This window comes from Leptonychotes weddellii, chromosome 14, assembly GCF_054177405.1.
Source record: "Leptonychotes weddellii isolate Sample4059 chromosome 14, ASM5417740v2, whole genome shotgun sequence".
NCBI classification, from domain to species: Eukaryota; Metazoa; Chordata; class Mammalia; order Carnivora; family Phocidae; genus Leptonychotes; species Leptonychotes weddellii.
The window spans coordinates 1,205,694-1,227,181 of record NC_138382.1 but is presented as its reverse complement, the minus strand read 5'-3'; the positions used below and the strand labels follow the sequence as shown (position 1 = coordinate 1,227,181).

The window sequence follows — 21,488 nt, the reverse complement described above, 5'->3', positions numbered from 1 at the left end:
TGCAGGTTGTTCAAACTCAGGTTCCATACTTAGGGCCCCTGATCTCGGAACCAGGACTAGATTTGGATCCAGGGAGACTTCAAGGCATCCCGAACATCCCTAAACCTAAAACTAAGCACCAATGACGAGGTTTTCTTGGACTAGCTGACTACTGTTGAAATTGGGTCCCAAACTCTCTCTTACGGCTCAACCTCTATATGCTTTACTGAAAATCAACAAACCTGACCCTATTATTTGGAAAGATCAGGATGACAGAGCTTTTGGGACTTTAAGGAAAAGCCTAATAAGGCCCCTGCCTTTGGACATCTTAACTATCAACTTCCCTTTCTCCTCTTTGTCTGTGAGAGGGAAGGGAATGCCCTTGGAGCGCTCACCCCACCGGGGACCATCATCAGCCAGTAGGGCATTACAGCCAACAACCAGACCCTGAATATGGCTCAGGTATATCCCCCTTGCCTCACAGCCATTCCTGCCCCTGCCCTCTTAGTTAAGGCCCCTGCAGAAACAGTCACGGGCTCCCCTCTAACCATCCTTGTATTCTGGCCAAAGGGAAAACCGCAGACATTTATACAGATGGCTGGTACATCTTCCAGTAGCTCATGACTTTGGAATATTACGGAAACAGCGAGGTTTACCTCTGATGAAGATAAAATGAAAAATGGCTCCTGTGTTCAAAATTTATTACATGTCACACTGTTGTGGCTGCTCAGGCCATTACCAAGTTTCCTGGGTATTCCAGATGCGACTCCCTGGAGGCCAAAGGAAATCACCTCACTGACATTTCTGCCCCAAATGCTGCTCTCAAGGAGGCCAATAGCCAGACCTCTGTCAGGTCCAAAGGGATGTTCTCCCAAATGATATTTGGAAAAATTGACCAGAGACCCCAAAAATTGGCCCCTGAAAAGGAAAAACAGTATTGGAAATCTAATAATTGTTGGTTTGATAAAAAGAGAGAACTCTGGTTTGGACCAAATAACAATCTGCCCACAGAAGTTCCAGAATTCCCAGTACTTACCACTGTACTTGCTTTAAACCATTGGTCTCTTGACAGAGTGACAGCATTCACGAACCAATATTGGTGGGGGAAAGGTAACAGGGCCACAGAAAGTGCTTACCTTGCTTGTCCCACCTGTTCAAAGCATAGTCCGGGGAAAACTGCACGGCTCCCAGACTCTGGACTGCCTGCAGGGCCACTCCAGTTTGGCAAATGGATCTCCTGCAGCTTCCCTATCTCGGGGATAGAAACACATTTTAGTCGCGGTCTGTATGTTTGTCATTGGACCGAAGCTTTCCCTTGTAGACAGGCCACTGCTTCTTCTGTGGCTAAAATTCTGTGAGAAAGAGAATCCCTACCTGGGGACCCCTCTCCAACTTCACAGCGATCGGGGAACCCGTTTCACCGGTCAGGTGCTTCAACAAATCTGCAGTGTTGGGCGGGTGTTAACAACACTTGCATGGTGCACACCATCCTCAGTCCTCAGTTAGTCACGCTCACTGACGGCATCACGAAGTCTCAATTGGCAACATTTGTAGAGACCATAATATAATTTGGAATTGTCGTATTACTTTTTCTGTTGTGTATAATTATCTTTAAGTTTTGCGTTTTTGTTTTTTTTTTTTTTTAAGTAGGCTCCATGCACAACATGGGGCTTGAACTCACAAACCTGAGATCAGGTCCTGAGACGAATTCACAAACCTGGTATCAGGTCCTGAGATCACAAGTTGGGCGTTCCACCAACTGAGCCATCCAGGCGCCCCAAGTTTTGCATTTTATTGCCTGTCGAACTTTTGCAAAAACGATGTGCCCAATGATTCTAGCTCATGCTTCAAGATGATTTCCCATACTTACAACCTTGAGAAGACAGAGACTTTAGATGGAAAGTACCTGAGAGTTTCTCCCTCCTCACCTTCCTTGTTACTCAACTGTGGCCTTAAGTGCTTTCCAACTGCTAGGCACCTTCCCTCTGACTTGGGACAGGACAACCCGGAGAAGTCCTTCCTTGGCACCGAGGGACAAAACCACTAAATACAGAAAACCTGACCCGGGACCAGCGACGCCTTTGGGGAAAGATCTTGATTGATTAAAAGGGGGAAATAAGGGGCACCTGGGTGGCTCAGTTGGTTAAGTGTCTGCCTTTGGCTCAGGTTGAATCCAGCAAGTTGACTATATAAAAAGGGCAATACATCATGATCACATGGGGTTCATTCCAACAATGCGAGACTGATTCAACATCTGTAAATCAATCAGTATAATTTATCATATTAATGGACTAAATGAGAAAAAGGATTGGGGTGCCTGGGTGGCTCAATCAGTTAAGTGTCTGTCTTCAGCTCAGGTCATGATCCTGGGGACCTGGGATAGAGCCCTGCACTGGGCTCCCTGCTCAGTGGGGAGCCTGCCTCCCCCCCTCTCTGCTGCTCCCCCTGCTTGTGCTCTCTCTCGCTCTCTCTCCTGCTCTCTGTCAAATAAATAAACAAAATCTTTAAAAATAATAATAATAAAAAATTTAAAAATAGGATTATATTAATATATGCAGCAGAAAGTTCAACATCAATTCATGAAAAAAAAACTCTCAAAAAACTTAGAAGGGAACTTCCTTAACCTATTAAGACTTTCCAAAAATCACAGCTAACATCATACTAAATAGTGAGGTGTTAAGTTTTCTCCCTAAGATCAGGCATGAGGCAAGGATGTCCTCTCTCAACACTTCTAATTCAACTTATACTAGAAGTCCTAGCTAGTATAATCAGACAAGGAAAATAAATAAAAGGTGCACAATTGGATAAAAAGAAATAAAACTGTCTTTATTCACAAACAACTGTCTATGCAGAAAACCCCAAAGATCTATCAAATAATTCCTGTACATAATAAGTGAATATAGCAAAGTTGAAAGGTACATAATCAAGATATAAAAGTCAACTGTTTTCTTTTATACCAGCAATGAATACTTGGAATATGAATTTTAAAAAACAACACATGTATAATAGCATCCCCCAAAATGAAGTTCTTAGGTATAGAGGTAACAAAATATGTACAGGATCGGTGTTCTTGAATTGGAAGACTCCATATAGTAAAGATGTCAATTCTCCCTTAGCTTACTGCAATTCCTATTGAAATCTCAGCCAGCTTTTTGGAAACATACTTAAGCTTATTCTAACATTTATATGAACAAGTAAAGGTATTGGAACAGCCAATTCAATTCTAGAATAGGAGGCCTAAGTTGGAGGATTCATACTACCTGATTTCAAGACTTACTATAAAGCTACAGTAATGACCAGAGAGGGGCAAAAGGACATCCATCAATGGTACATAACAGAGCTTGGAAACAGACCCACAAAACCACAATTTTTGACAAAGGTACAAAGACAACTCAGTAGAGAAAGAACAACCTTTCAAGTGGTGCCAGACATTGGAAGTACATATGCAAGAAACTGAACCTCGCACAAATAGTAACTCAAAATGGGTCACTGACCTACATGTAAAATGCAGACACTATGAAATTTCTAGAAGAAAACACCGGGGGAAATCTGCATGGTCTTGGGTTTGGTGATGAGTTTTAAGTACAAAGCAAAAGCAAATTTATGAAAGAAGAAACTTAAGTTGGATTTAATTAAAATGAAAACCTTGAACTCTGTGAAAGCCACTGTGAAGAGGATGAGCAGACAGACTGGGAGAAAATATCTGCAAACCCCACGTCTGATAAAGGACACGCACCGAGCATATGCCAAGAACTTTTTTTTTTTTAAAGATTTTATTTATTTATTTGACACAGAGAGAGAGAGCACAAGTAGGCAGAGAGGCAGGCAGAGGGAGAGGGAGAAGCAGAGTCTCCACTGAGCAGGGAGCCCGACGCGGGGTTCGATCCCAGGACCCCGGGATCATGACCTGAGCCGAAGGCAGACGCTTAACCGACTGAGCCACCCAGGCGCCCCTATGCCAAGAACTTTTAAGGCTGAATAATAAGAAGACAACTCAATTTTTTTAAATTGGCGAAATGAGAGAGAGAGGGGGTGAGGGGAGAGGGCAGGAGTGGGAGGGAGAGCATGGTGGCAGGAAGACAGGTTCCAGGACAGAAAATGATTTAATGTTCGCAGGAGGACTGACTACTACTCTTTCCTGCTCATACATTGATTGGGTAATTAGAGATATTATAGATATCTACATATTGTATTTTTATTTAAGAAAAAAAAAATGAAAAGGCCAACAGTGTGTATAAATTGTGGTTGCTGTAGTATTTTTCTTGTAGAAAAGAAATTGGTATTAATTTGAATACTTTTGAGTAAGAAATGGTTGAGCCAATTCTAGCATATATATCTCATGGAATGCAAATCAGTTATGTTTCCACCAAGTTAGGTTTACATGTACTGAGCTGGAAAATTGACTATAATACAGTGATAAGTTAAAAAATAAAAGCAAGTTGCAGAGTGATAATTTTAGTCTAGTTACATTTATCTGTAAGAATTTTCAGAATGATAGAAAAATGCATTTATGCATTAGAAGCATAGAAGGAAACTGGCAGCACATGGGTCAATCTGTAACATCAGTTTTAAAAGATTTACGTTTGGAGCAAAAAAGGGAGTGTCTGTCTTATTTTATTCCCTTTATACACTTCCGTATTGTTTGAGCTTTACTTTGAAATTAAAAATAAAACCTTGTTATTATATTTTTTAGTTTCTACTGAAACAAAAAAAAAATGGGCAAAAGATCTGAACAGATACCTCACTACAGACCTACAGATGAAAATAAGCATATGAAACGATGCTCAGTATAGGGACGCTAGTTAAAACCACAATGATAGGGGCACCTGGGTGGCTCAGTCGGTTAGGCGGCTGCCTTCGGCTCAGGTCATGATCCCAGGGTCCTGGGATCGAGCCCCATGTCGGGCTCCCTGCTCGATGGAGAGTCTGCTTCTCCCTCTCCCTCTGCCTGCCTCTCTGCCTACTTGTGCTCTCTCTCTCTCTCTGTCAAATAAATAAATAAAATCTTTAAAAAAAAAAAAAACCACAATGATATACCATTATACATCTATTAGAATAGCAAAAAAACAAAAACACAAGAAAACCTAGCAATATCAAGTGCTCGTGTGGGTGGAGAGCAACAGGAACCCTCTTTCCCTGCTGGTGGGAATCAGTGGAGCACAGTACGGCGTTCAGAAGGCAGCTACAGTGAGGGATACGTGACGTTATCCATTTGTCAAAACCCCTAGAACTATTTTATAGTACAGAGAATAAACCTTAATGCAATATTTTAAAATGCAAATTAAAAAATCAACTGGGGGGTGGAGAGAAGGGGGATGCAGACTATGACAAAAGAATTTAATTGTATTATGGGACACTTGGGTGGCTCAATGAAGTGTCCAACTCTTGATTTCCGCTCAGGTCAATCTCAGGGTCATGGGATTGAGCCCGAGTCAGGCTCCATATGCAGCATGGAGCCTGCTTCAGATTGTCTCTCTCTGCCCTTCCCCTGCTCACATGTGCATATGCTCTCTCTCTCAAATAAATGAATAAATCTTTAAAAAAAGAACTTAATTGTATTACAAATGTATGACCTAAACTCATGGGGAGGATGGGAGAAAGTGACCTGAGTAAGTTTGAGTGGGAAATGAAAGACGAAACAAAAGGAACTGTACACTCCCACTATAATTGGAAATTCTGTTTCTCATGGAGGTGCTAGTTAATGATTTTGATAGTTCTGTACACATATACTGGGACTGAAAAAATAAGTAAAAACATAGTGAATGGCAGAAGCCAAGTTTCTCACTGCTGGGAGTGGAAGGTTACAGATAACAGGTAAGTAAAGGGGAAAGGGCTAGAATGAACCATGGGGTTCTGAATTAGAGTCTGAGACATCAGTGGGAACTCCTGTTTAGCTTAATACAGAAACTGATGAGTGAAAGTAAAAATAATAGAGATGTATGCATACACAGGTAAATAAATACACACACATTTATTTCCTCGCTCTGCTCACTGACAGGACCTAACAGCAATGAGCACATCAGAGCAAATCCTGGGTTTTCATACCACTCTCCAGTAAAAGGATCCAGAGACCCTTATTGAAATGGCTGATTTTAGGGCTGGAACAGGGAATATAACCAGATGAGTCTGGAGCATCCTGTAGGACCAGAAAGCAGGGAAGTGCTCAAAACACAAACTGCTGGGAATATGTCAAGGAGATACAGAAACCAAATGAAAGAGCTCCCAATGGTAAAAGCTGGAACAATTTGAGCAACAAAATAGAGTGCAGTTTTCAGCTATTATCTAGTAACAGAAACCTTTGATATGCTCCACAATATAAAATTGTGTCATTGTGCAGGTATGTTTTTTTCAAAGCAGGAGGGCAGAGTATACCAGGAACATAAAAGGGACAAACTGGAGTATGTTTTAGAGGGAAGAGGCCAGGATGCTTCGGGATTCGCATGAACAACAATCCGATGCAATATAATAAATATTTGAGCCCCTACTAGGTACCAACAACTATAGGGACATGGGGGAATATGAGAATAAATAAAACAGTTCCTGAACTGCATGGCCTGAGGGGCAGCTTAGGATGAAGGCCAGACACTGTAACAGGCTGACTTGGGCTCAGCGTCTGGCACAAAATGAGTGATTAGTGTATGTTAAGATCTCTTCCCCAAATGCCCAGTGTACCAGGACTCACTCTGTTGACACCAATAAATTTCACCACTTATGCGACAAAAGGATATTATTTCCATTCTGTATTGTTATAATCAACTAGAGAAGTTAGTTTTTTTTAAAGTATATAGAATTTAAAAGTCTAAAATTTAACATTAAGAAAAAGAGTTCAGGCGCCTGGGTGGCTCAGTTGGTTAAGCGACTGCCTTCAGCTCAGGTCATGATCCTGGAGTCCTGGGATCGAGTCCCATATCGGGCTCCTTGCTCGGCGGGGAGTCTGCTTCTCCCTCTGACCCTCCCCCTCTCATGCTCTCTCTCTCTCATTCTGTCTCTCTCAAAAATAAATAAAAACTAAAAAAAAAAGAAAAGAAAAAGAGTTCAGTTTAATTTCTGTCTACATGAACATGGGGAATTTTATAGTTTGACTCAAGGAGTCTACCACTGATCCAAGTGACAGGCAATTAGAAAACAAGACTCTGGATGGCACTAAAAAGCATAATTATTCCATGATCACTTGCTAGAACTTTATACCACTAAGGGCATTCACACTTTAAAAATCCACACATAATTAGCATTCTGTTTCCCTGTTTTGAAATATCAAATTGTTGCATCAGATGGAAGAGAAGAAAATTACCTAAATGAGAATGCTTTTCCAATGTGCACCCGGAAACCCAATTAATCACTGAGAGAAGAAAAAAGCCTCCCCTGTGCTCCTGCTTCTCATCTCTGCTTTCAATGAGCTTTTGCTCAAAGGAAAGAAAACAGTTGATTCTGTACAGCTTTACACTGACAAAATTAGTACACGTTGGCTAGGTTGGATGCATGCTACCTCTGCAAAACAGCCTTATGGAGGGAATGTGGAGATCAGTCAGCTGGGGGCAGGGGAAACAAGCTCGGCTACAGGGGAGAGAAGGAGAGAACAGCGTGATGACAATGTTCACAGACACGGTGAAGGCGAGTTTGTTCGGGTAGCTGCTGACATAAAGCAAGAAGCCCGAGAAGTGTTCAAGGAACGACAGCCATGATGACAGTGAGCCCTACAAAGGACCCAGGTCAGGCGGGTGGTGGCTAGCAGGAGCACCGCCTGCAGAAGCTGGCGTTGGGGAGGACAGGGGCCAGTGGGAGCGACAGTACATCATTTCTGGAACATATTAAAATGTTAAAAATTGACTTGAAATGGTAAAACATTTCTATTAAAGAAAGTCAAACACAAAAGTTGTATACATAGTATGTATGAATAATCGGGCAGAGAAAAAGGACCTGAAAGAGACTAAATGCTGGCAGGAGACATACGTATGGCTGACTTTTTTCCCCTTATATATTCCTGTATTTTCCGTTAGTACTTATTTATTTTGCTATTGCTCAGTTATTACTCAAATGACTAACACAAACTTAAAAAGTTTGTTCACTCATACCTTTCCCTAAAGATACATGAGGAGCCAGATGTCTGAAGATATCCAAAGTCAAAATCTGCTGTGGTTTACAAACTGAGTGGATCAAAGGTTTTGACCTTAATAAGTCCATTCATTAACGGAACAGGTTCAGAATAGATAATATACAACAGATACATGCTCGCTGCAAATAAAGAGGGTAAAGCACGCACCGAAGAGCTGTCCTTTCATACAACCATTATGAATAAACCCACTGTAGATTAACAACAGCAGAGCAAACTAACAGAACGTTAACAGTGGTAGAACTGTTACGTTTTCTTTTCTTTCTGGCTTATCAGTACTCTCTGAATGTTTGTATTTAGTAATGTTTTACTTCTATAGGAATGACATTTCTATTTCCAAAAGATGCTACAGTTGTACTGGTTACTATTATGTACTTTTTTAGGTATTTACTTTCATGCTACATGTTAAAATACATTCCTACCGTTGTTCTTAATATTTATTATAAATTTAATCTGTGGCCTGAGTCATTTATATATAATTTCTCATTGGGGATGAAGACAAAAATATCGTATATTTCAAAACAGCCATAATTTAATAATCAAATATATTTGCACATCAGTGGTAGACACAACAAAACTGCTACAAAGTCTGAGCTAATATACAAAAGGCTAAGTGGAATTTAAAAACTGGACCATTTTCTTTGGGACACAAAAATGTTAAACTTGAATATTTATTACTCAACTCTAAACATATTTTTAGTCAGCTACCTCCCCTTTCCCTGCAATTCTGAGAAAAAAATTCCAGCATGTGATTTTACTTTCCTGTATTGACCCCAAATCCTCCCGAGTCTACTCTTCATGCTCTGCCTCCAGCAAATAAAGTAAAAGATAAAAATTCTGAAGGACTGGCTGACAAGGTCTGAAGAGAACCTACGTGTGTTCCTGCTTGGGTAACCTTCCTTCAGAGGCTCCCAGACAGAGCCCCTGCGGTGCAGATGGTGTGGGTGGGGGGAGACATGCATTAAGGCTAGGGGCTAGAGTTAGGGAAGGAAAGGAACAAAGAACTGTAGTTTGTTCCTGGATTGGTGATTTGGGGTTCTAAATTTATCCTTTAAAGCAATTTAATAAATGGATTCTCTGGTCCCTATTCTAGCAATAAAACACCTGCTTAAAAAGAATTGGAATCATGTGAGCAAAAAGTATATTTATTTACCATATAATACTAGAAAAAAATACAATCTATAAAATAGAATGCATAGTATGATCTGATTTTTATAAAAGAAATATATAAGTAAAATATGTACATAGACAAAAGATTAGAAGAATATGTATCAAAATATTATAGATGTATTTTATTTTCTGATTATCAATACTTTCTAAATTTGACACTAAGTACATATTACCTTTAAAGGAAAATACGTTATTTAAAAAAAAATTTATATATTATATGCAAACTTCTTGTAAAACAGTATTGGGAATAGAATAAAATAAAAACACGTCACAACACTAAACTACTAAGCAATTTAATTCCTAAAACAGAAGACTTTTTAAAATTTTAATTTGACTATAGTAAAATGGAGAACATGTAAACTCTCTAGACACTTTTCTGCCTAGAGTTGATTTAGCCTTTATAAACTATAAAGGTAATGCATCAGGATTGACTTTGCAAAGGCATGATTCTAAATGAGAACATGTTTCCATGAGGAGCTAAGATCACGTGGCCCTTCTTAAACATACAAGAATTTACCCCTGAATCTACTACTAATAGACCCATTTAAAGCGTTACAATGCCTGGCACATAGTACACAGGTGCTCAAAAATTTTTGATGAAATAAAGTCCTAAGTTCATATATAGGGCGAAACAACTTTTCTTTTGAAGGGTTGAACACACAAATTACTAGGTCAATGGTGCAGGAGAAGAGATGGTACTGCTTGGACTGCAGCAAATAGAAATGGCTACAAGACCAAGAAAGCGTGCTTTCGTTTCAAGGAACTACAAGTGAGCTTTCTCCCAGCTGATCTCCACCTGCAGTGGCCAGCTCCTATGCTAAAATCAGGACAGCATCCAGACAGGAAGGTCTGACCAGAGACAGATTGTGTTCACGCCCACACAGAGGGAACAAGAAGCAGAAGTGCTCTTTCACAGCAGCTAGAATAAGGCGAGGCAATGGCCCTGTGGTGGAACCTGACACTCAAAAGGTTATGGACTAAAATCATAAGGTTTACTACCCAAGGGGACAATTGTTAGGTTTTAAACCATGACAAAAAAGTCATGTCCAAATACTTAACTAGATAGCCCAGAAAATGTGACTAATAACAAACTGAGAAAATAATAAGCGGAAACCCTGCTAATATTTTTGTTATTTTCTTCATGCAAGTGTAAGTAGTTAGGGAGTTTCAAATTTTCATCATTGCAACGAGTCACTTGCAAAATTCATTTTCCTTAAAAATCCAATTTGTTCAATTTGCTGTGATCAGAGTGATCACTGTTTGATCAATCAGAAACATAAAAATAGGTAACTTATGCATTATGTCTAAGGTTCCCTGGTTAGTTGTTCCCTCAGACACTTGTTTAATGGTCAGCCCACATTCATGGTTAAAAAAAAAAATTCTCATGGGCTTAAGGATCAATAATTTTGGGGGACCATGGAGGGCTGTGTGGGTGGCTCAGTCGGTTAAGCGTCTGACTCTTGGTTTTGGCTCAGGTTGTGATCTCAGGTTTGTGAGAAAGAACCCCCCCACACACACACAACCCCCACCTGGGGCCGGTGGTGGGGGGTCCTCCATGCTCAGCAGGGATTCTGCTTCTCTCCCTTTTCCTCTGCCCCTCCCCCTGCTCACATGCTCTCTAAAATAAATAAATCTTAAAAAAAAAAATAATTTTAGGGCGCCTGGGTGGCTCAGTTGGTTAAGCGACTGCCTTCGGCTCAGGTCATGATCCTGGAGTCCCAGGATCGAGTCCCGCATCCGGCTCCCTGTTCAGCGGGGAGTCTGCTTCTCCCTCTGACCCTCCCCCCTCTTATGTGCTCTCTCTCTCTCAAATAAATAAATAAAATCTTTAAAAAATAATAATAATAATTTTAGAGACCATGGAGATAGATTTTGGGGGCCACAATTTTCTACCAAACTAGTTGTCCATTCTAATTGCCATTAAAGGAAATGATTTCCAAGAAAGAATAACATTATAACTTCTTAGAAATCAAGCCAAAGAACTATCAAAGCATTGACATTTTGGAACAAGCGTAAGTTACATCCCTTAGATCAACTGTAAAAATACTTCAGACCTACGAAATCTTCAACTGTGCTCATTTATTTTCCTGAAGTTTCCTATTTTCTGACACACAAAGTACTTTTATATTTTTTAATTGTAATTTAATTCTATTTAAGAGATTTTTTTTTTTTATTTATTCATTTGAGAGAGAGAGAGAGACAGAGAGCACAAGCAAGGGGAGAGGCAGAGGGAAAGGGAGAAGCAGACTCCCCTCTGAGCCGCCCAATGTGGGGCTTGATCCCAGGACCCTGAGATCATGACCTGAGCCGAAGGTAGACGCTTAGCCATCTGAGCCACCCACGCATCCCACACAAGGTACTTTTAATAAGCTTAATTGAGACCCAAGAGTTTAAGAGAATTATCCAACCACTATTTTGTTACAAATTAAACTCAGTGAGGAACACATTTTCTCATCATGTTAACATTCGGAGACTGTATAGTTTTATTGTTGAAGCATTTATCACAATCTGTAATGACCTTGTTTTATTTTTTTTTTTTTTTTTTTTTTTTTTTTTAAAGATTTTTATTTGAGACAGAGAGAATGAGAGAGAGAGAGCACATGAGAGGGGGGAGGGTCAGAGGGAGAAGCAGGCTCCCTGCCGAGCAGGGAGCCCGATGCGGGACTCGATCCCGGGACTCCAGGATCATGACCTGAGCCGAAGGCAGTCGCTTAACCAACTGAGCCACCCAGGCGCCCCTGTAATGACCTTGTTTTATATGCTTATTGTTTTTTTTTCCTATATAATTTCTGTAAGATCAGGGACCCTGTCCTCCTTCCTCACTGGTTTTTCTCCTCCACCTAACATAAGGCCCAATACTAAAAAGCATTCATATATATTTACTGACTTAACAAATGGGTGATTTTGGTCACAGAAAGGAAAGCATGATTAGGAGTTAAATAGTCCATGCCCTCAGATTTCTCAAAAAAATGTAAAAGGTGGCTTATTATTATTTTTATGGATTTTTTAATGCCTCACAGTAGATTCTCAAAAATAAATTGCATCTTTTTTGGAAATGGAAATGACGTTGAATATTACAGCAGGACTGGAACTCACAAATCTGCTCTAAAAACGTGGAGAAAGAGGACAGTAGAAAAACAGTTGTGCTTAGTACTCTCCAAGGGTTTTCTACCCACTGTCTCAGATAAACCCTGGAGGCACTCTCCATCTTCAAGATGAGCAAAGTGAGAATCCGCCAGGAAGTCCATGGCCCAAGGTCAAGAAAGTGTCGGGATTGAGATTAGAATACCAGTTCTTCCTTAAACCAAAACCCACATTATTTCCTCTACTCCATGCTGCCTCCACAGGAACCAGAAAAGAAGTACATCTTTTTTTTCAGTAACAACACATTACGTGCATTAAATGACACAGTTAATATTTGCAAAGAAATGTTTTGATTATTCAACTTACGAACTTTTTAGAAAAGGTGAGTAAACTAAATAATTAAATGTATCATTTGGGAGGGCTGAAGTGATGTGAGAAAGCACAGATAAAGTCACTAGAAAAGAAGCATCCCAATGTGTACATTTTCACACCTACTGTACTGCTTATTTTAAAGCCAAAGAAAATCTTCAGATTCTGAGGCATTTTTAATTTGCAAAAAGGATGAGATGTGCCTTTAAGAGAACAGTAATTTAGGGTTTGTCCTCAGGATAATTTCCAGTTTTCAGCAGGAAGGCTGTTCGTTATGGTAGAGTGAGCGGGGTGTGCAGATAACTGTGCCAGACTGGCGGCCTCGGGGTGAACTGTGGTTCCTAGACCCTCTTCCACCGCGTGCTTAAGTCTAATATTAACTTGAGAAGAACTGCCCTGAACCTGGACTTTTTATGAGGGACAGAGGAGCAAGGAAGGAAGCGCTACACAGACAGAAGGGAAGGGAGGAGGAGAGCAACCCTGTGAGCGCTTTCCCAGACCAAGCACGCCCACTCGGGAGCCCCGCAGGGCCAGCAGCAGTGTCCCTGCCAGGCCAGGGGAGAGGGTGCAGCCCCTGAGCACGGGCCCGGGACCCCGGCGGGGGGACCTGCAGCTGTGGGTTCCCGCACTTGAGGACACCCACACCTGAGGGCCCCCGCACCTGGGGACACCCGCACCTGAGGGTCCCCGCACCTGGGGACACCCGCACCTGAGGGTCCCCGCACCTGGTGACACCCGCACCTGGGGGCCCCTGCACCTGAGGGTCCCCGCACCTGGGGACACCCGCACCTGAGGGTCCCCGCACCTGGGGACACCCGCACCTGAGGGCCCAGGCACCAGGGGACCCCGCACTAGGGGCGGGCGGGCAGCCGCCGCCGGCGGGGTCGAGCGCAGGGGGCCCCGGGACCGCAGACGGCGGGTTCGGGTGTCTATCCTGGCCTCAGCTTCCCGGGTGCAGGCGGCGGAACGACCCTCGCCCGCCCCCGCCCGGCCCCCACGCTCCTCACGCGCTTTCCACCCGCAGCCGACGCGTCGGGATCGGGGCTCGGGCGACAGAGCGCCGACCTCCGCCTCTCTGGAGACCCACCAGGCCCGGCGGCCCGCCCTCCCCGCCCGGCCGCACTCACCGCGCACGAAGAGGACGCTCCCGCAGCCACACGCGCAGCCGCCCCGCGCCGCACTCCCCGCGCGCCCCACAACCGCCAGCGCCCACCTCGGCCGCGGCCGGCGCAAGGTCTGAGGGCCGCGCCCGGGCCGCGCCCGCCGCCCCGCCCCCGCCCCCGCCCCCGCCCCCGCCCCGAGCCAGTCGCTGCCGCGCGCCGCCGCACGTGACGCTCACCAGCCAATGGCAGCCCGAGGCGGCTCGGGATGCGGCCGGCGGCTCTGCGCGCTTTCAAAGCGGGCGGCAACGGGGCGGCCGGCCCGGCTTGGAGGTCGGCGGCGGAAAGAAGGGAGGACAGGGCCCGGAGTTCGGGCCTGGGCCCCGCCCTCGGGCCATCCCGCCGGGACGGCCGCGCTCCCCCTGGCCAGCGGTGTGCCCGAGGACCCCGGCGCGGGTGGCAGTCCTGGGACCCGGCGGGGCCCGGCCGTCGGCCCCGCACCTGCTGCCCCAGCACGCGGGAGCATGTCACAGAACCCCCGGACTCCACCGTCCCGGGCGTGATCGCAGGGCTGCCTCTCGCCGTCCTGAAGGAAGGGTCAGCCAGGGACCCCAGGGACCCAGGCCCTCTCCGCTCGGTCCTCCCGGCTGGGCGTCCCACCGCAAATCTGGGGCAGGACGTTCGGAGCTCCGGCCTTCCAGAGGCCCCACCCGGCAGCCTCCCCCCACATTTTACAGACTTAGCAACTTACCGAGCTGGGCAATGTGGTCTGAGCACGTTTCTGTCCTCAGGGAACTCTCCTGCCCAAAAAGAAGGGAAGGATGCGCGCCGAGAGACAAGAAGCGGTCCGCTGCATCCAGTGCTCTTGTTGGCTTGTTTGCTGATTGTTTTAAACCTTTGCAAGTGGTCCTGTATCACACAGCGCAGTACAAACAAGCCCTTCTCCCGGGTGTGCTGAGCCACGTACTGGGCGAGTACATGCTCTGTGGCTGATCCTGCGCTAGATGCTTTCCGTGTCTTTTCCTATTGAATTCTCAACGACCCTGCGACGTAGGCATTACTGGCCCCGCGGTGCAGATACGTGGTGAAAAACCAGAACGCAGAGGGCTTTGAGGTCTACCAGGTGACCTGGTATGAGCTGCTGTGCAGCCTCCCAAGCACATGGGTTAAGGACTATAATTTTCTGTGCTAATCAACGAGGGCCACCCTGCTCTAGAGTTGACAAGAATACCAAGACGAGGACAAGGCCACTCCTGTAGCTCAGGAAGCAGGCCTCACATACCAATGTAAAAATATCGTTATGTCAAAACAATATAGTGACATTGTGAAAGGAACTGTCTTTGACAAACAGAGTCTGAGAGTTGAGAAGGTTGGACTTGCTTTTTCTCAGCACTGTCCAAGGGAGAGTACCCATACTAGGGTTTATTAATAAGCAACAGGACTGGTTTAAATGGCTCTCGAATACTTGTTGCTGCATTAAGCATTGGAAATTAGTGGGGTAAATTAGACATTGCCCAGCCTGTAGGGAGCCCACAGTCTATGGGGAGAAAGACAGGAGCACAGAGAACCTGAACTCATCAGGATAACCCTGGGTGGTGTGGGAACGTATCCATCCTGGAGGGGATGACAGGAGGGGAGGGGAGGGGAGGGGGGACAAGGAAGGAGGGAGTTGTCAGAGAAGGTCTCAAGAGGTGATAACTGAATGGGGGTCTTGAAAACGAACAGGAGGGGACAAGCTAAGTGTAGGGAATGATAGTACAAAAGTATGTAGGCAAAAGGGTGTCACATATGTGACTGCTGGGTATGAAGAGAGAACTAGAAGAGCATCCTGAAGAGTCAGATGGTGGCCCTGTCGTGACGGGTCATGGATGCTAAGGGGTTTGCCTCCTATGGCCACCAGCATAATTCACTCCTTGCTGACTTTACCTTGTGTGCAGTCTTGGTGGCTTTTTTTTTTTTTTAAAGATTTTATTTATTTATTTGAGAGAGAGAGACACAGCGAGAGAGGGAACACAAGCAGGGGGAGTGGGAGAGGGAGAAGCAGGCTTCCCGCGGAGCAGGGAGCCCGATGCGGGGCTCGATCCCAGGACCTGGAATCATGACCTGAGCCGAAGGCAGACGCTTAACGACTGAGCCACCCAGGCGCCCCCTTGGTGGCTTTCTTAATTTAGATACCCTCTGCTCCCCCAGTAAATGGATGGGCACTTGACTCAAGCTAAGCCAGTTGGATCATCTACCAGGAGTGAGAGGGGAAGTATCGGGATGGGGAGTTGAGGGTTGAAACATCCCCCCTGGAGAGAAGGCGAGGGGGTTGCCTTATGGGTTCATGAAAAGTGTACAAAATGGGGTGGAAAGCACCACAGAGGATAGAGGTACAGTGTGGGATGTTTCCTCAGCCCACTCAGTAACCTGCAGTCTCATTACTTCATTTCACACCTCACGACTGGATATGAAAACTGTATTTTAGTCCTTAGAAAGATGTACTCAGTACTTACTTTGATCTTATTTTCTAACCCAAAATTAAATACTTAGTATTTTAAATCAGCACTGTTAAGGAAAGTCTGGACTACACAGACATCATTTCTCTATGACAATTTGGATGGGATGTTCCACCAAAAAAATTTTTTGAGCAATATGTGCAAACACCCCATCCAATTTCACCCTCATTCTATGTTCATGGGACAACCTTCCCCAGGGTTTCAACGGAAAAACAAGTTTCCCCAGTGGAAACATGGTTACTGTGTTATTTATATGACACAGGAATTCTTTAGGTTTGTAAATTTTTAAGGGCTTAAAACCCTTGCAGCCTCCCACCCGGAAGGAAACATAACTAACTGCCCAGGCTCACTTCTCCTCTAAATCCCATAATCCTAATTTACACCGAGAACATAGCTCCGAGAGGATGTGGGAAGTGTAGTTTCCACGGCTGCAGCCAGGAGAACGGAATGGAAACCGTGCAGGCCAGTTCACTTTGGCCACCACACCGAGACACCGCTCAACAGCCTGGAGGAGGAGGGATGACGAGATCTCACTCTGTCCTTCGTCCTCCCCAGGGAGACCCCGGTGCCTGCGCAGAAACGAGCCTGGAGTCCGTGCACTTCGGTTTTGATGCCTTGAAATCAAAGGCACCTACTTTTTAAAAAGTGAGAGAATAGGTTACTGCATATGAATCCTGATTTTAAGCATTTTTACATTTCTCATCAAAAATACTGGCTTTCTAGTCAAAATACTGATAAAGGAAGAAAACACTGTCAATGAGTTATCAACTAAATGTATTCCCGTGAGTCTGAGTCATTCTTTGACCTAGTGACTGAAGTTGTGGATATTAGCGTAGATGCATTTTCTGAGCTGAAAGTCGATTAGAACTGACACGCGAACATGTACTCTCTCTCTCCTTTCGCTGCTACTCTAGAGTAAAAGTATTGTGAGAAGCCAGAGCACACAGAATCCTTTTCAAACTAATGCAGATGAAAATGTCATTTCTCATCTCTCTAGCAACTTCTTGGTTTGACTGAAAATGACTTATTTGATCCATCAGTGAAGCTTCTTAATTATTCTGTTGTAGGAAACCCTGCCTAGATGAATCGGTATTAACTTTGAAACAAGGGAGTCCTATCGGGTGCTCAGGATAAAGAGCAGTAAAGTTGAGATAAGATGACATTGTGGGTGGTATGGAATGAAAACACATCTCTGTTCTTAAGTTCCAGGAGGGCCGCTAATTAGAGCCACTTGCAAGGAAACTCTTTAATTTAGTTTTGATATGTGATACTGGGTTTCTGGTGGCACCTTCAAAATAATGTTTTTTCTTAGGGCATAAAAAAGTTGCAAATTAGATTATATTAAAATGATCATTTTTTTAGCATTTCCATTTATTTTAATCCCCACTTTTGTTTTGTTTTGTTGTTTTGCTTTCCAGACTTGGAAAATTAATGATTGACTGGACTAATTCAGTAGCCTGGTTGATGAATTAGAGCATTAACAAGAAAATTTTGATGTAAGTATGAATCTTTAAGCCATATTTCCAACCTTCCACCATATGCATTCTTTGGTTAATATTAAAAGTTTATTCCATGGCATCATTTCCAGTTATGTTCTTCTCAAATATATACTTTACTCACTGTTTCTCCGTCTCTCTGCATCCATCCAGTGCAATGGAGATAAATGGATAATCACTCTTGAACACACAGCGGGCTTCTATTGAAGCACTTGGCCTGTTAGCCCAGCTCCAATGTCCTTTTTTTGGTAGAATGAATGTTCTGGCATAGCAGTCACCCAAGTTGTGATTTTGTTTCCTTATAATCATTGCAATTGTGTTTGAAATAGCCATAATGCAATTTTCTCAATATGAGCTATTTTTAGCAGTGCAAAACTCTGACTGCAATTTTTTTCATTTTATTAAAGATTTTATTTATTTATTTGTGAGAGAGAATGAGAGAGAGCACATGAGAGAGGGGAGGGTCAGAGGGAGAAGCAGACTCCCTGCCGAGCAGGGAGCCCGACGCGGGACTCGATCCAGGGACTCCGGGATCATGACCTAAGCTGAAGGCAGTCGCTTAACCAACTGAGCCACCCAGGCGCCCAATGAAACTTTATTTATTTATTATTTTTTTATAAAGATTTTATTTATTTATTTGAGAGAGAGAGAATGAGAGAGAGCACATGAGAGGGGGGAGGGTCAGAGGGAGAAGCAGGCTCCCCGCCAAGCAGGGAGCCCGATGTGGGACTCGATCCCGGGACTCCAGGATCACGACCCGAGCCGAAGGCAGTCGCTTAACCAACTGAGCCACCCAGGTGCCCCATTTTATTTCTTAATATAAGGTGGGCATTCTTGTTTAACCATATCCACAGACTACCTTAATGAACACAAATGTGTCACATGATCTTTAAATAAGAATGTCGCTATGTTCCAAGGCAAAAAAAAAAAAAAGTTACATCACCATGACACAAAAATGATACCATAACAGGTAAACTCTGCTCCAAGATTTTGAATAATTTTTTTTTCTTAACCAACTGAGCCACCCAGGCGCCCAATAATTTTTTTTTCTTTAAAAACAGGAATCCATCTATCTTCAATTATAAAATACATGTTCATTGAAAAAATAAATTTCGGGGCCCCTGAGTGGCTCAGTCGGTTAAGCGTCTGACTCTTGGTTTAGGTGGGTCGTGATTTTGGGGTCCTGGATGGAGCCCCATGTTGGGCTCTGTGCTCAGCAGGGAGTCTGCTTCTCCCTTTGCCCCTCCCCCTCTGCTCCTTCCCCCCCCACCTGCTTGCACTGTGCACGATCAAGAGTGTTTTATTCTCTCTCATAAATAAAATCTTTATTAAGTAAATAAATTTCAAGAAAGGCAGAAGAGCATGGGGAATATACACAGTGGTTTATATTGTCTGAGACATTTTTTTCTATGAATTTATTCAAACTCAAGTGCAATTTTACATAAGATCATACCACAGGATGGTTCACAACTGAGTTGTTACTTAACATAGACAGCTTTGCATAACAAATCACCACAAGCTGCAGCTGAAGACAACATGTATTTATGATCTCACAGTTTTTGTGGCCAGGTTATAACTTAGGAATTGGACAGGGTCAAAGTCTCATCAAGGACTTGATGGGGAGAGACATGCCTCCCAGCTCCATCAGGTTCCTGGCAGGACTCACCTCCTCGCAGGTGTAGACCGGGGTCCCTATTTTCTTGTGGATGGTCAGCGGTGGGCTGTTCACAGCTCCGAGGTCACCCTCAGTCCTTAGCCACGTGGTCCTCTCCATAGACTGTGTCACAACACGGCAGCTTCTTCAAAGCCAGCAAAGGACAGAGAAGCATCATCATTATTTTTTAATCGTTTTACTACCCAAAATGTACTACCTACATTTTTTTTTTGGCTTTTTTTTTTAATTGAAGTATAGTTGGCTCACAATGTTACATCAGTTTCAGGAGTACAACACAGTGATTCGACCACCCTGTATGTTATGCCATGTTTACCACAAGCGTAGCTAAAAAACGTGGCACGTTTCACAAATCTGCAAGTCACCTTTGTGCAAGAGCTATGTCAATCTTCTCAGTTTCTTTCCAACTTGGGTGTGTGTGCTGCTGAATTGAGCACAGAATCATTACCCTTTCAATGATAGCATAATATTCCGCTCTATGAATGTAACATAGTTTATCCTTATAGATATCAGGTTGTTTCAATTTTTTTTTTTAGACTTTATTTATTTATTTGACAGAGAGAGACACAGCAAGAGAGGGAACACAAGCAAGGGGAGTGGGAGAGAGAGAAGCAGGCTTCCCGTGGAGCAGGGAGCCCAATGCGGGGCTCGATCCCAGGACCTCGGGATCATGACCTGAGCGGAAGGCAGACTCTTAACGACTGAGCCACCCAGGCGCCCCTCAAATTTTTCTTAATTATAAACGAAGCTACAATGCAGCTTTGTGACTTCTGTTCTTTCCTTCCTGTAACCCCTAGAAGTGGAATTGCGGAGTCAAATAGTATGTACTTTTAAAATGTTTTTACACTTGGGGCACCTGGCTGGCTCAGTCAGGGCAGCACTTGACTCTTGATCTCAATGTTGTGAATTCAAGCCCCATATTGGGTGTAGAGATTACTTAAAAATAAAATCTTAAGGGGCGCCTGGGTGGCTCAGTCATTAAGCATCTGCCTTCGGCTCAGGTCATGATCTCAGGGTGTTGGGATCGAGCCCCGCATCAGGCTCCCTGCTCAGCGGGAAGCCTGCTTCTCCTTCTCCCACTCTCCCCGCTTGTGTTCCCTCTGTCACTGTGTCTCTCTCTCAAATAAAGAAATAAAATCTTTAAAGAAATAAAATCTTAAAAAATAATAAAAAATAAATAAAATTTCTTTATATTTAGAAAATAACCATCTGGAAAGTTAATCCCATTATACTTCTACTGAAAATGGGTGAGAGTGCTGGTCTGTGCACATACTTGCCAACACTGGCCTTATCCATAAATTTAAGCTTTGCCGATTTAATGGTAAAAAATTATACCTCATCATTTTCATTTGTATTTCTTTGATTGGTGAGGTCAAACATGTTTATGCTTATTGGACACTGTTTTGCAAACTGTCCTTAAATGACTTGTTTGCTTTGCGATTGTGAAAGCACTTTGTTTATTAAATGCCCTTAGTGGGTTTTTCCTAGTTTATGTCACTATTTTGGGGAATCGTCAGTCGTATAAAAGTTTTAAGCGTGGGATACCTGGGTGGCTCAGTCGGTGGAGCGTCTGCCTTCAGCTCGGGTCATGATCCCGGGGTCCTGGGGTCGAGCCCCGCGTTGGGCTCCCTGCTCACTAGGGAGCCTGCTTCTCCCTCTGCCTCTGCCTGCCGCTCTCCCTGCTCGTGTTCTCTCTCTCTTCACCCTCTCTCTATCCCAAATAAATAAATAAAATCTTAAAAAGAAGTTTTAAGTTTTTTTCGGAAGTCAGTTCTATTAGTCATTTTCTTAATGCTTTTTGCCATCGACGTCATGCTTAGAAATACGTTTTCCTCCTCAGAAGTGTAAAAATCCTCATACCTGGTGGTTCTAAAATTCTTATGGTTTCGTCTCACGTTTTAAGTTTTAATTGCTCTGGGATTATTGTGCTGCAAGATCAGTTGCTTCAGCGATGGCCATGACAAGGGTTTGTATTTCTTTTGAGTTATTCTAGATGAGCAACTCCAGAGC

The 21,488-nt window shown here is 43.7% G+C and overlaps 1 protein-coding gene and 1 non-coding gene across 6 annotated transcripts in view; both read right to left on the bottom strand.

The window, feature by feature from the left end:
- PTPDC1 (protein tyrosine phosphatase domain containing 1) overlaps positions 1–13,925 on the bottom strand; it is a 75,022-nt gene extending 61,097 nt beyond the window's left edge. For 3 of the 5 annotated variants that reach the window (XM_081802721.1, XM_081802719.1, XM_081802720.1), the window contains exons 1-2: positions 13,840–13,925; positions 1,116–1,227 (exon numbers count right to left, since the gene is read on the bottom strand). The gene's annotated coding sequence lies outside the window, so the exon portion shown is untranslated. Of the gene's footprint in view, positions 1–1,115; positions 2,362–13,839 lie in introns of those variants that run through there. The other 2 variants (XM_081802723.1, XM_081802722.1) reach the window with 2 other exon arrangements.
- Positions 13,926–19,808: 5,883 nt separating this feature from the next.
- LOC115938841 (U6 spliceosomal RNA) lies at positions 19,809–19,915 on the bottom strand. Its single transcript, XR_004073855.1, has one exon. It is a non-coding gene; the product is annotated as a U6 spliceosomal RNA (small nuclear RNA).
- Between the last annotated feature and the right edge of the window lie 1,573 nt (positions 19,916–21,488).